At 40.1% G+C, this 12,839-nt stretch overlaps 1 protein-coding gene across 29 annotated transcripts in view; it reads left to right on the forward strand.

The window, feature by feature from the left end:
• Positions 1 to 12,839, forward strand: part of ESRRG (estrogen related receptor gamma) — a 618,160-nt gene that overhangs the window by 68,204 nt on the left and 537,117 nt on the right. For 6 of the 29 annotated variants that reach the window (XM_072814639.1, XM_072814654.1, XM_072814657.1 and 3 more), the window contains one exon: positions 5,390 to 5,584. The exons of the other annotated variants lie outside the window; for them this stretch is intronic. The gene's annotated coding sequence lies outside the window, so the exon portion shown is untranslated. The remainder of the gene's footprint in view (positions 1 to 5,389; positions 5,585 to 12,839) is intronic. 29 annotated transcript variants of the gene reach the window in all.

Below are 12,839 nucleotides of genomic sequence, written 5' to 3' on the forward strand. Positions count from 1 at the left end.
TCGTCTCAGGTCATGGTCTCAGGGTCCTGGGATGGGAGCCCCATGTCGAGCTTTGGACTCAGCATGAAGTTGGCTTGAGATTTCCTCTCCTTCTCCATCTGCCCCTCCTGCTCATGCTGTCTCTCTCTCTCTCTCAAAAATAGATAAGTTTTTTTTTTTTTAATTTTACCATCAGAGTGGATTTAATCCACTAAAACCTCATGTTTGAAAGAAAAATAGGTAAAATTTCTCTAAGCAAGCCTCATGGGAGAGTCTCCAAGAACACACTGAACAATGAAATTTTCCCTGGAAATGCCACAATGAAGGTCATATTCCCAGGGGGGGTTTCTTATGGGAATTGGGAAGTTAGCTGGGTTTACTGCTTTCACACCAACCGAGGGCTTTGAGTTCAGAGAGTTAAGTTTGTCATAGCTGACACGTCTTACCTTTGGCGAACTGGTCTATTGTATTAAACCTCAGTTGCCATCAAAACCCGGAAAGGAAAACATCACAAATCACTAGAAATATATCAGCATTCTGAGCAGCAGGATTTATGGGGCACTAATGGATATCCTAGGCTATTTATCTTCCTGTAGCAGTTGAAACACATCTGCCTTTTTCTTACTGTAAAAGGCCTTTCCGTCAAGGGGGTGTAGAAACCCTAAGCCTGGTAGTGGCACTGAGGAAAGATGGCACTCAGGTCCTTTTTTTTTTTTTTTTTTTTTTTTTGTGGCTTACTCTTGTCACCATTTTGCCCCTTTTTCTTCCTCGTTTAAAAACCCAAAATCAATACAGTAAGGATATATTCCGGTTGGGAGGGGTCTGTATAGTGACTGGCATAGTTGGGGTACAGAGTGGTCTAGAAAGAGGCCCAATTCACATACTCTTTATTTTCTGCTTCATTTTTTATTTGTAGCAGGCTTCTCTATGTCTAAAGGCTGATTCCCGCATGCGGTTCATGTAGGTTATTTTGTTCAGCAAGTCGCAATAAAATGCTCCGAAAGGATGCCCCTGCTTTGGGGGACTTCTGATATTTTGCACAGGTGAGCTTTAGCCCCTTCTCGAGCTCCTGGTCCCACTCACTCTTGTCTTCTGTGGAGGAAAGGCCTGAAATGCAGGTGAATTACATCCACACCAGGAGGGACTGTAGCTCCTTTGAGACTTCTCCCTGTGACTGTCCGTGGTTCCATTCGGTAGCAGCAGATTTGGGTTCTGTGCCTGGCTTTGCCACTTATTAACTTGTGACCTTGGATCAAATTACTTAATGTTGCTCAGTTTCCATGACTGTAAAATGAAACAAATCTTAAATATATAGACACACAAGATTAAAAGATGTAAAATATGCAAAGCCCGAAATTTAATGGGTAAAAAAGGTTTGCTGGTTTCTGGGGTAATGCCACTGGATGTCCTACTGGAGTCTTAGGAGAATTGACTCTGTACTTAGCTTTGTAAAAAATGTAGCCCAGGGACTACCGGCTTAGAATCACCTCTGGACTCATTAAAATGCAGATTCCATGCCTCTAGCCCAATGGTCTGAATAAGAGTCTCTAGAGAGTGGGATCCAGTAACTCGTATTTTTAGAAACACCTCATGTGACTCTCATGCACTTCAGAATTTGAGGAGCACAGGGTTGGCCAGCACCCTGTCCCGTTCCGTGATGGTCTTTTTCCTCCTGCAGCAGTTCAGCTAAATCTAGAAAATTCTAGGCTCCCTGCTTGCAGGTTCTTCTCATCCTGGAGGATGAGCCTGTTAACTCACTCTCGCAGTTTATAAGCAGGCCCTTTTCTGGTAGGCCCCACATGGTTGGGTAACCTAAATAATGTGATAATGAGGGTGGACCAAAGGTCGCGAGATTGTTAACATGTGTGAGGAGATTGTAGGCTTAGCCTATCAGGTGAGGGAAAGGTTAGCACACCAACTGTATCCACACTTCAAAGCATGTGGATAGTTCGCTGCACTAACTTAATTATCTGTGCTATTGATATCTTTGACGAACATATCTATACCCCGGATACAGTTACTTCACCGTGGGAGATAGCAGGAGGTGGCTTGTTCGGTTGCCAACTTCCTAAAATGCTTTTTAGAGTCAGCTGGGTTGCTTAGGCCTCTCTTGCTCTTGGATTAAATATAAAAATAACTATGTAAAGCATATCAACCCTCTTTTCCCTGTCTGCTGAAACTGCAATCTCCTGTGCTTTTTCTAGAACCCATTAAAGAAGGAGGAGGAAAGGAGGGGTAACGATATGTAAAACCCCAAAGCCCACATCAGATACTCTCCCAGAAAAGGATCCTGCTGTTGTCGGATCTCGGCTGAGGGAGTAAAGAGCTGGTCACATCAGTACATACTGGTTCTTTTTTGACTGGTTAAGTAAGGGTTGATCAAGGGGCATGAGCCTTGTCCTTATTGTTCTTTCGAATCTATTGACATCTCCACCAGAAACTTGGAAGGGAAAGAAAATACAACCCAAGTCAGGTGATGTTTTCGTTTCTAAGCCTTAAAAATGTTTGATGTTAGGAAATATTTGCAACTAGAAACTGACAAGAGGTATTTGTCTCTACCCCGTTTTTGCCGATCCAAACCGGCCTTGTCCCTGTTGTCACAAAAAACAGTAGCTCTGGTTTGCAGGTATCCAAAGAGGTCTCTAATCTCTGACACTCCCCTTTGACTGTAGCTCTGGAGAACCCATTTGCTCTGCCAGGTGTTTTTTTTTTTTTTTTTTTTTTTTTTTTTTTTTTTTTACCTACTTACAAGGAGTATTTTTTGTGTGTGTGTGTTCCCAGGCCTGAGTGGTGGGCATGATTTCGGAGCAGCTGATCTGTTGACTTTTCTGCAAGTGGTGTGATATGAGATGTAAAGAGACAGGATCACTCCAACCCCTCACTGCACTGAAATTGAATAGGGTGCCCTGTTCGTTGACACCAGAACGTAGCCTGCTGTTGAGAAGCCAGGATGTTTAATGGGCAGAGACCAGGGGAGAAATTTTCAGCTCTTCATCCTTTTCAGTCTTGTAAAGTCTCTCCCAGAGTAGGCCACAGCTTTCAAACCATGGTCATTTTAATGATAAAAACGCTGTGGAGAGAGTGCCCGAGCGACACGCAAAACCAGCTGCAGCATCCTGCGTGACATTCCCAATATTAATACAAATAGAATTAATTCACACGCCAGGGGTGTCTCAGGAATCCATTTTAAGTTGGCACTTAACTTGGGTTTGAGATTTCCCCGTGACTGCCCATGTTGAAAAATGTTTGCTAAACAAGGCAGGGCTGGGCTGCCCTCGATCTATAAATTCGCTCAAACTAATTCATTAACTAACACTTGGTTTTAACTAGAAGCAAAGGTAGGTTAGAAAGTAGGGGGCTGTTTCACGTCCTTGGTAGCAGGGAGGTTGTCGCAGAGGCTGTGCCTGGCCTATCCCTTCGAATTTATTTTGGGGGAAAGAGCAAGGATTATTTAATGATACCATTTCTGAGTTCGTTAAGGGTTTACTCTGGGTTTCAAAACATAGAAGGTTTGTAGATTCGGTGAAGAGGATGCTAATTGCTCGTATCCTGCATTGAGTTTAGTTTGTGGCTAGACTAAAGTAAGACTTCCCGGGTCTTTCTGGTTCTCCCCAGCCTTGTCTTTCTATTTCTGCACAGTGAATTTAATAAAGAAACTATCTTGGAGTAATAATTCTGACAAGCCCTGGACATTCCTTTGGGGGAAGAGGACTGACCTTTTCCTGTTTTTAATAAAACCTCTGTGAATTTGGGCTTGCCTCTTCTGCAGTCCAGCGCAACTGTCTTTTTATTCCATATTTAAGGATGAGATGAGCCCATTCATTTCCTCTGAATTAGAAGCATGAAAGCAGTCCTGGGAAAGATGGCTCTTGTGAGGTTTGTTTTACTCGTGTCTGTTAAATTTGGTACTTATTTACATGCACTTAGCTACTTTGCTTTATATTTTCTCTTTCTTGTTGTTAGATCTTGTTCTTTATTTATGATTTAATGTCTTACCTATTTCCGAAAGAACTGAGGAGTAGTCCTTTTATAGTATGGGGCTGAATTATGCTCTGGTGATTGGCAGGCCATTTTATCCTAACTGTGACACTGGCAATTTTAAAAGCTTCATTTTTTGTCTTAGTCTTGAACGAGGAGAATTTTACACATTATTACCTCCTGAAAATCCCACTGGATGGATAATTTGGAGTAGAAGAACTTAAGACCTTTTGGGGAAAAAAAGAACAAATCCGCAAAATCCCCATGATTATTCTTTATGGCCACTAAAAATATTTAGCATACTAAATATTGCAGCATACCTGTGAAAGTTTGATATTTTTAAAAATAGAATAATGGGTATAAAATAATCATTTCTAAGGGATGTGTTCTCTACAGTCTCAGGAATATACCTGTAAATTTGTTTTGATTGTTCAGGCATACTCAGAGGCATTTATTCCCTTGCGTCTATCTCTTTCTCTCTCTGGTGTTCAATCTCGTTTTGATTTTATAACTCTAAGTTGACTCTTTTCTCATGAGTCCTGGCATATTCCCTGAGAAAGAGAGCAATTTAGATGCTTGGAAAAGCAAAAGCTCGGGATAAGCTTAATTTAATGTATGAAACACAATGAGCAGATTTCTGTTAAATCCCAGTAAATGGGCTTGAGGTAGCTTCACAACGATAAGGGCACTGGTTCATCCCCTTTCACCCCAGTAGGACCACAGTGTTATTGTCAGGGTTTAGCCTGCATCGTTTTCCTTCAGCAATCTCAGCTTAATTATACAAATATGAGAATCAAGTAAATGATGGAGACATTAAGAAGTTCAGAGAAAAGGGGCGATCACTGGACTCGTGAAAACCTTTAAGAGGATCTACATTATCTTCCACGTTAAATATAACTCTGCAAAGACTTTTGTTGACCTTCACAGTATGACAGTCATCATTTCCTAGCATTCTTCACTCCAACCATGTGTTTTGCAGTGACTTCTCAGTAGGAGATTGGATGGCAGTGAGAAACACAATCTTTTAAAAATATATATTTTTATTGTAAATAATACGCAAATAGAAAAACTGCATGAATCAAATGAAGGTCCTGATTGAATATTGTATATTTATATATTGTAATTATATTGTATAAATTGTTATACATATGTGTGTGTATTTATATGAAAATTATGTATATATTGTATAGCCTGGACAAGAACTAGAATTTTGCTGCCCATAAGCCTCACCAGTCACAGCCTTTTGTACCCCTCATAGGTAATCATCATCCTATTATAATAATCACGTCATTATATTTTTAGAAATTCACCCATCAACCCAGTGTGCATCCCCAAATGCTATAGCCTTGCCCATTTAAAAAGAAAAAGATATGCCTTATGAATCTCTTTTACTTGTTTAAGTTCCTCCTTAATCCTTTTTATCTCCTTACAGTTTATCTCTTGAGGAACCTGAGCCATTTGACCTGTAGACTTTCCCTGAGCCTGAGTTTTACTGACTGCAAACTCATAGTGCAGTTCATCACAGTCCCCCGTCCCCTGCGTTTCCTGCAAATTGGCAGCTGGATCCAGAGACTGGATTACACTCAGGTTTGATTCCTTTGGCAAGACCACAGGTGTGGCTGGCAAGGTAATCCTTATTGAAGCTCATATTGTCCCACTTTAACCAGGGAGCACCTCTTCAGGTTGGACCTTGAGTCCTTTGGCCATTGCCTTAAGAGCCTTTGATAACTTCCCTGCTGTATAATAATACAGTAAGTTCCAAGTTCCTCTTGTACATTTCCTGTCCTAGATCTGGAATCAGCCTTTTGTTCAAGAAGACCTCATTTCTTTAGGTAAGAAATGTTATTCCAAGACTATAGTCTGGGTGCTAGGGATGCTCATTGCCGCTGGGTTGTTCATTGTTTCCTGAGTCTTTGTAGAGGACAGGATTGGGGTTTGCTCAGTCAATTGATTGATCAATCAATGGATCTATCTATCCACCTACCTACCTATTTATCAAATAAATGCATAAAATATAGGTATACCTATATTTTTATTAAATATTTTATGAATTTATGAGTTCATATTGATACTTCAATCCAAATTGAGAGTATAGAGTTTTATATAACCTCTTCTGCATTACATTTCTATATCCTTCCTTTCCCAAGAATCTTGATTGACAAGGACATAGGGGATAATAGAATTACAATAGCGCATAGTTACCCACTTGTTTTATACTATGTTAGCCACACACTAGTCCGGGAGAGCAATACCAATACTAGTACCAATGTAGTTATTGAAAACATTAAAACTTTTTTTGCATATAGTTCCTCATTTTTGCATCCTTCCCTCATTTTAAAATAGCTGTGCTGTGTGTAACTGGTCAGAACATAGAACCATTGGGTACTTTGCTTCTCTACCTCTTGGCATACTTTTAATTATAATTCCACAGGCTATTATATATTTTAATATGTACCACCAGTGTTTATGTTGATGGTCTTTCTAATTGTTTTGATTGCCGGAAGCTCATTCTCTAGTATGTTCTTCAGAAAGGATTCATGGGAACAATGATCTTTCAGTACTGGTTTATATCTGTAACAGTTCCTTTGAGCCCTTTATACTTGCAAGTCAGTTTGGCTGGATATAAAATTATTTTCTTTCCTCTAGTATATCAAATGGGCAACTTAATTTTCTTCTGGCCTAATGCATCACTTTAGAAAAATCTGACGATAACTCAATTTTCTTTACACTGTAAGTCATGTACCCAAAGAGTTTTATTAGAACACGTGTCAACATGTTTTTGGGGTTCAGTATTGTCAGGTGCATGGTATAATTATTCAATGTCATTTCAAGTTTTTAAAAAAATTTTCAGGAAGTTTTATTGAATTATAGTCATTATAATACTAGTGTTATATTCCCTTGCTTTGATTTCTTCTTCAGAATCTCTTTTTATCCCTATGTTCCATTTCTTTGCTTATCTTTACTGTCTATTTATCAAACCTTTTTATCTCTTTCTTTTTTACTTTTTACCTCCCCTCCTTTTTATTTTTTATTTTTATTAAGGAATTATCTGTTGTTTATTTGTCCCTAGTTTAGTTGGCATTTATGAAGTTATTTTTTTCCTTTTGCTACTAATTCTTTTTTGAGTCCTGTCACCATATTCATAAATTCTTCCAATCTGACCATGCTGTTCTTTCATATTTTGTATCTTTTCTTAATGTTTTTAAGCTTCTTTTGGAATGACAGATTATAGTTTTGATCTGTTTTATGAGACTGCCTTTCCAGCATTCTTTTGTTGTCTCTAGGGATGTTTTTCTGTTCCTTACTCATTTTTGTAATTATAATAACTTTGAATGGGATTTGACCTTGGTCCTTTTCCATTGTTCATTTTTATGTGAAATTAATTTTCCTGACCTTTTAGACCGAGTTGTAGGTTCAGGAAACAGAGCTTTCCCTGTGTGTGTGTGTGTGTGTGTGTGTGTGTGTGTGTGTGTGTTTAGTATAGAGTACAAAAATATGGTAGATTCTTCCTGGCTGCTTTTCCTCTTGCCACTTTGATCTAAATCTCTTTCTTTCAGATCTTTTATTCTGTACTGCTCAACTTTGATGGCACTTGCAGAAATTTCTCATTAGTGGGAGCTGATTCTGGAAGGGAACCCTGGTGGCTTGACAGTTGTAGCAACTAAACTGTGCTCTTTCTTTCAGTTCTACTTACCATGCACCCCTTGCACTTAGGTGTTAAAAAGGACAAACCTCCTTCCAGTTATAGCTGTTGTTTCAAATGTGCCCACTGAATTTTCCAGTGAGTACTGTGGACTGTTTTATGGTTCTTCTGTTCTTAGGTCCATGAGATGCTGCTCCATTATTTCCTTCTTCCTGTCATCCAGATGCTGATTCCACATAGGATTTGTGGTCATTGGTGGTTTGCCCAATCAGCTGGTTTGGGACTCATGAAGACATTTCATCTCCTATTTTGTTTTAAAAGTTGTCCGAGAGCTCTGGGTTTTATTGTCTAGGCGTTCTATTTTTATTTTGTTGAAGGATTGAAAAACTGTGCTGCCATTGCTGCCCACAGGCTTCTGTAATTCTCTCCCTTTGTGGTCATTCAGGCAGTGCCCTATATGATTAGTGGCATGCATCCAGGAAAAGGGAAGCAGCCTGGCTCTCCAGAAAGGCTTTCTTCTGTATAAGATGACTACCTCCTATAGAGTGTAACCCATGAATGCAATTTCAGTGGCACCATGTTCTAGCCAACTCAGCTAGTCAGCTCAGAAATGGAAAAAAAAAAAAAAAAAGATTTTGCATCATTTTGGTTTTTTTGTTTAGATATAAGTTCAACTTTTCTTTTCTTCAATAAATATGAGTTTTTACTTATAACTAGACTTCTTCCAAAAGCCAACACCATGGCATTCCATAAAAATAACCACAATAGCAGGAGATAAAATACAGTTAATATCTGATAGAGCGCATTGGTTAAAGTAGACAACCTGCTAAAACAAACCTCCTAAATGTCTTGGTGTCTTAAACTATTTCTCATTTATGCTGCATATGACTGGATTGGAGGGTAGGGTGAGTAGGGTGCTCTGCTTTAAGTAGTTATTTGAGGATCCAGGACCATCCCCAAGGGCCCCAGAATCTGAGGCACTGGAAGAGAGAGGTCATAGAGTACCCCAGAGGAGGATTTTAGGGATCAGTAGTGTCATACATGCATCATTTCTACCCACATGCCACTGGGCAGGGTTCAGTCATGTAAAACTACTTGACAGCAAGGGAATATGAAAAAAGGTAGTATACCTGTATACCCAGAAAAAAATGAAATAGGGTGTGATGAGCCCAGGATCTGCCATGGTGAAGAAATAGGGAAAGAGAATCAGAATAATTTATCAGGGTAGAGAGGGCATTTCAGCTAAAAAACAGTTGTATGAAGACCTAGATGTAGGAAAGTGTATGTTGACTTTGGAAAATGGAGAGAATTTTGGTATGGTTGACATATGGGGTGAAGTCAGAAAAGAAGGCTGTGGTGGTCTCATAAGAGCAGGCTTGCATATTATCTAAGGATTCCATCCCTTATCCTGCATGAAGGAAAGGGCTATCTGTGATTTGTAAGCAAGGGTGTGCCATAATCTAATTTGAGTTTTTCAAAGATAATTCTCGCCCCCAGCTATTACCAGCAACGTCTCTGAAATTAAAGAAGAAACCTCTTCCAAATCTTTCTAGATCATGCACCTAGTTATACAAACCCAGGAAAAACTGAATTCACCTCACCTGCGTCCATCTAAATCATGCTTACTTGGTAGGCTTCCATTAATGTGCCACAATCACAACGAGAGTCTGCAGCGAGTTCTATAAATTCAGACTGGAAATGTAATTTCAGATCTCACAGTGCCTGTGTTGTTTCAGTGATATTATAATCAATGACTGTAGCTCCCTTTGAAGCTCATAAAGTGACCTCTTTTGACATTGATTCCTCATCTGTTTTTTTCTCTGACCTTTCTTCACCTCCTATGTCTCTTTATTTGCTAAGGCATAGTATTTTATTGCCAGGCACCCTTATAACAACCACAATAGCCATACATTTAGCTTTGTTCGGGTCATTACTACCTAAATAGACACTGTTGTGGCAAGATCTAGTCCTAGGAACTGGTGTGCAATGCTCTCAGAGGGACACTGTTTTTCTTCTGTTAGAAGATACCAAAACTTGCTTTCGAGTTGTCTTCTTTGCTTAGAATGGAGTCGAGGAAGATTGCCACATGCACTTTGTCCTTTCTTTTGGAGCTCCAAACTGAGAGCACCTCAGAAAATGATCACAAGTGTGGGATCAAAGCTAACATGGTCATTTCCAAGATATTTGCATGTCTTGCTGAAAGCCCATAGGAGATTAAATAGGAAAGTAAATGAAATGTGCATCTCCCTTAGAGAAGTGTGCGGTTTGTCTGGCATTTATGCTTCTCCCAGTGTGACCTTTAGAAGAGAATATGATCGATAGCCTATTGGATCGTCTCGAGTCTGGCTGTCAAGGTTCAGGAGGGGGAAGTTGAGGGATTTGGATGAAAAGCACCTGAAATGGCTAAGTGCAACCTTAGTAGAAAAATACTCATGCTTTTTCAATAGTTTCCAGAAGGTTCTTAAGCACCTGATGTATGATGGGCTTTTTCATTTTGGGCATCTGCTATCTTTGCCTAGCTCAACATTCCAGTGAGGGTTTTTTTTTTTTTTCAGAGCTCAAAACTGAACATGTCAGCAGTGAGCAGCCACCCAGCTTTGTAAAGAATGCCACGGCTGACAACTTCACAGCTGCTGAGGAATCGGCTGAGCCCTTCTTGTAAAGCCGTACCGTACACAAGAGCCTTTGTGCCATGGGGACCCACCATGGAGTTTCCAAATGCCCTTACTCCTGGAAAAATGTGCCAACCCCTCCTTACCATGTTGCCCCAATCTCTGGCGATAATAACCATGACTATAGCCAGCCCTTTGGTAGCTCTTAGAAGAACACAAAAAGACTCTTTGATACTGTCAGAGTGAAAAACAAAACAAAACAGAACAAAAACAACCACCATATTTTAGGAACAAGACCATTAATTTATTTATCATATCCATCAAATTGGGACGAAATAAATAAGTTCTGGAGCATGTATAAAAAGTACTTTTAATATTCTTGAATAATTCTGTAGAGGTCTAATGACTAGAACAAGAATCGCACAATTTTTCCACAGCATTTTGAGGGTTGTTTTTTTTTTTTTTTTTTCTTTTGGCAACTGCTTTGAGACATGTAATTTTGCTCTGATTGAGGAAGAATGAGTGAAGGAAGATGAAAGAAAAGAATCGCTTGTTCTCCGTGTTCATTTCCAGGTGGCCTATTTATTTTCAACAAAACTCCCATAATATGCAAGAGCCCTCTTGGTGCTTAAGGGTGATTAGTCCATGGATTCTGGATGGAAGACATGGGATTCCTTACCCAACTGCCCAAAGTGCCTCTGAGAAACCATTTAAGGAATGCCCTGCTGCAGTTAACTCTCAGTCAACCAGATTATGGTCCTCATTTTGCCCCACCCCTGGAACCAACTGTCCTTTTCTCCAAGTGCTTATTTGGTCACTGACTACCAGTTACCCTTAGGGAGTCTGGAAACATTCCATCAAGTCAAGGAGAGCTTATAGTTTGTTTGAAGGACTCTTGGATGTTTTGTCCGAGATGTTCTGAAATACCTGGTTCCAAACACACAGATCTTTCTTAGATCATTTTAGAAAGGTGGGAGACAGTAACATTGCAGCATGTGTGTAACACGTGGTTAGTACCCCTGTTGTAACGAGGCATTCGTTTGGAATAATTTACAGAGGGAGTGTCCCTTGTTGTGGAGGGATGCATCCAGTCACTGAGGCTTGCCCCTCTGCCTCTGCTTCAAGGTTGCCTCATGTGGCTGGATATGTGCAGATTACTTTCTTACCAGATCTGAAATTCAGTCTGTTTTGAATCACCCCAATTCATCCCGTGACACTTCTTCAAACATTGCTCAAAATCCAAGGTAGATTTCCATGTTCCATTCATTGGTATTCTTGCGTGTACAGGAAGTATGTCTTCCTGTACACCTTGAAATGATTCTAGCAGGGTATTGTTCAAAACGCTTTCCATACTCTTGCCTTTGTTCTTTCTGCAGAGCTTTTGAGTATTTTGTAAACGGGAAACAGGAATCCTGATGGGTTAAGTTGCTTTTGCAGGCTGCCACTTAGCTATTCAAAAGTATGGTCAATACGTGAGCCAGCTCTCCTGTCTCTCAGGTCAAGTCCTATTCTGTGTGCCTCTTTTTCACCTCAGGCCAGAAAATGGCACAGTGACTGTCTCAGAAACATACATAAACCATGGTCCATGCCGGTGGGCATGTGTTCACTCATAATCATTGCCCTTTTAATTTGAGACTCTAACAGATGGAAAATTATTTGGATGTTGCAGTAACAGCAAAAATAATGTTGGCTTCCTCTCAGCTTTTGCCTGGAGAAGCCCAAGAAGCCTGTTCCTTATAATTAGAAGGTGCGTGTGAACTTGAACAGTAGCACAGAGTCAGCCATTGTAAGCATGAACTGATTCACCTTTGAGAAGTGACAAGTAAAGAATCAGCCTAAGGTTGCCTGGAGCTTTCTTCAGGATAATACCTGAAGGGAAACCCTCATAGGTTCAAGCCAAGAATTATCAAATGACCCAGTCTTACCCACTCCCCCGCCCCCCATTACCTACTCTGTTCTCTCCTGTCTCAGAATCACCTGAGGACCTGGAACTGCTGACTTCAGCTTGTTGGCCAGTACATAGGTCTTAGATCCTGGGTGTGAAATAAGGAAGAAAAGTCTGTCACAAAACCTTTCTTCCATAGTTTCACTTTTTACCCTTTGTCAGCCTATGTGCACACCTTTTTTTTTTTTTTTTTTTAAAAAAGGTCTTTTTCTACCTTGGAGTCTGTTCTGTTCACGATTCTTCCCCACACCTGACTACTTATAACCTGATGGCCAAAGCAATGTTCCTTGACCAGACCAGTCATTTTAAATGGCATCATTTTTATCACGTGGAATCCTAGAAAGGTCTTTTAATAGGGGATGTAGGCACTCAGGTCCTAGGGACACGACTTTAGGCCATGACTATCCCTTGATTTCTTAATTATTGGCTTAGTGACTGACTTACTTTAGTGGGCGCCCCATTTGCTGTGACCATTTATAAACAAGCATGTTGAGGAAAAGACAGTCGGTAACCAAGCAGAGGAGATGTGACTGCTGGATCTATATCTTGGTTTGGGCAATGCTTCACCTAGATCTCCTCCTTCTGCCCTAAAGATTCTGGTTTTCTAACCGTAAGGCTATTCTAAGAGTGTTGGTTTTTGGAGGTTGCCATTTCTTCAACTGATCCATAGTCATTATTAGCT

Source organism: Canis lupus, chromosome 38 (genome assembly GCF_048164855.1).
Source record: "Canis lupus baileyi chromosome 38, mCanLup2.hap1, whole genome shotgun sequence".
NCBI classification, from domain to species: Eukaryota; Metazoa; Chordata; class Mammalia; order Carnivora; family Canidae; genus Canis; species Canis lupus.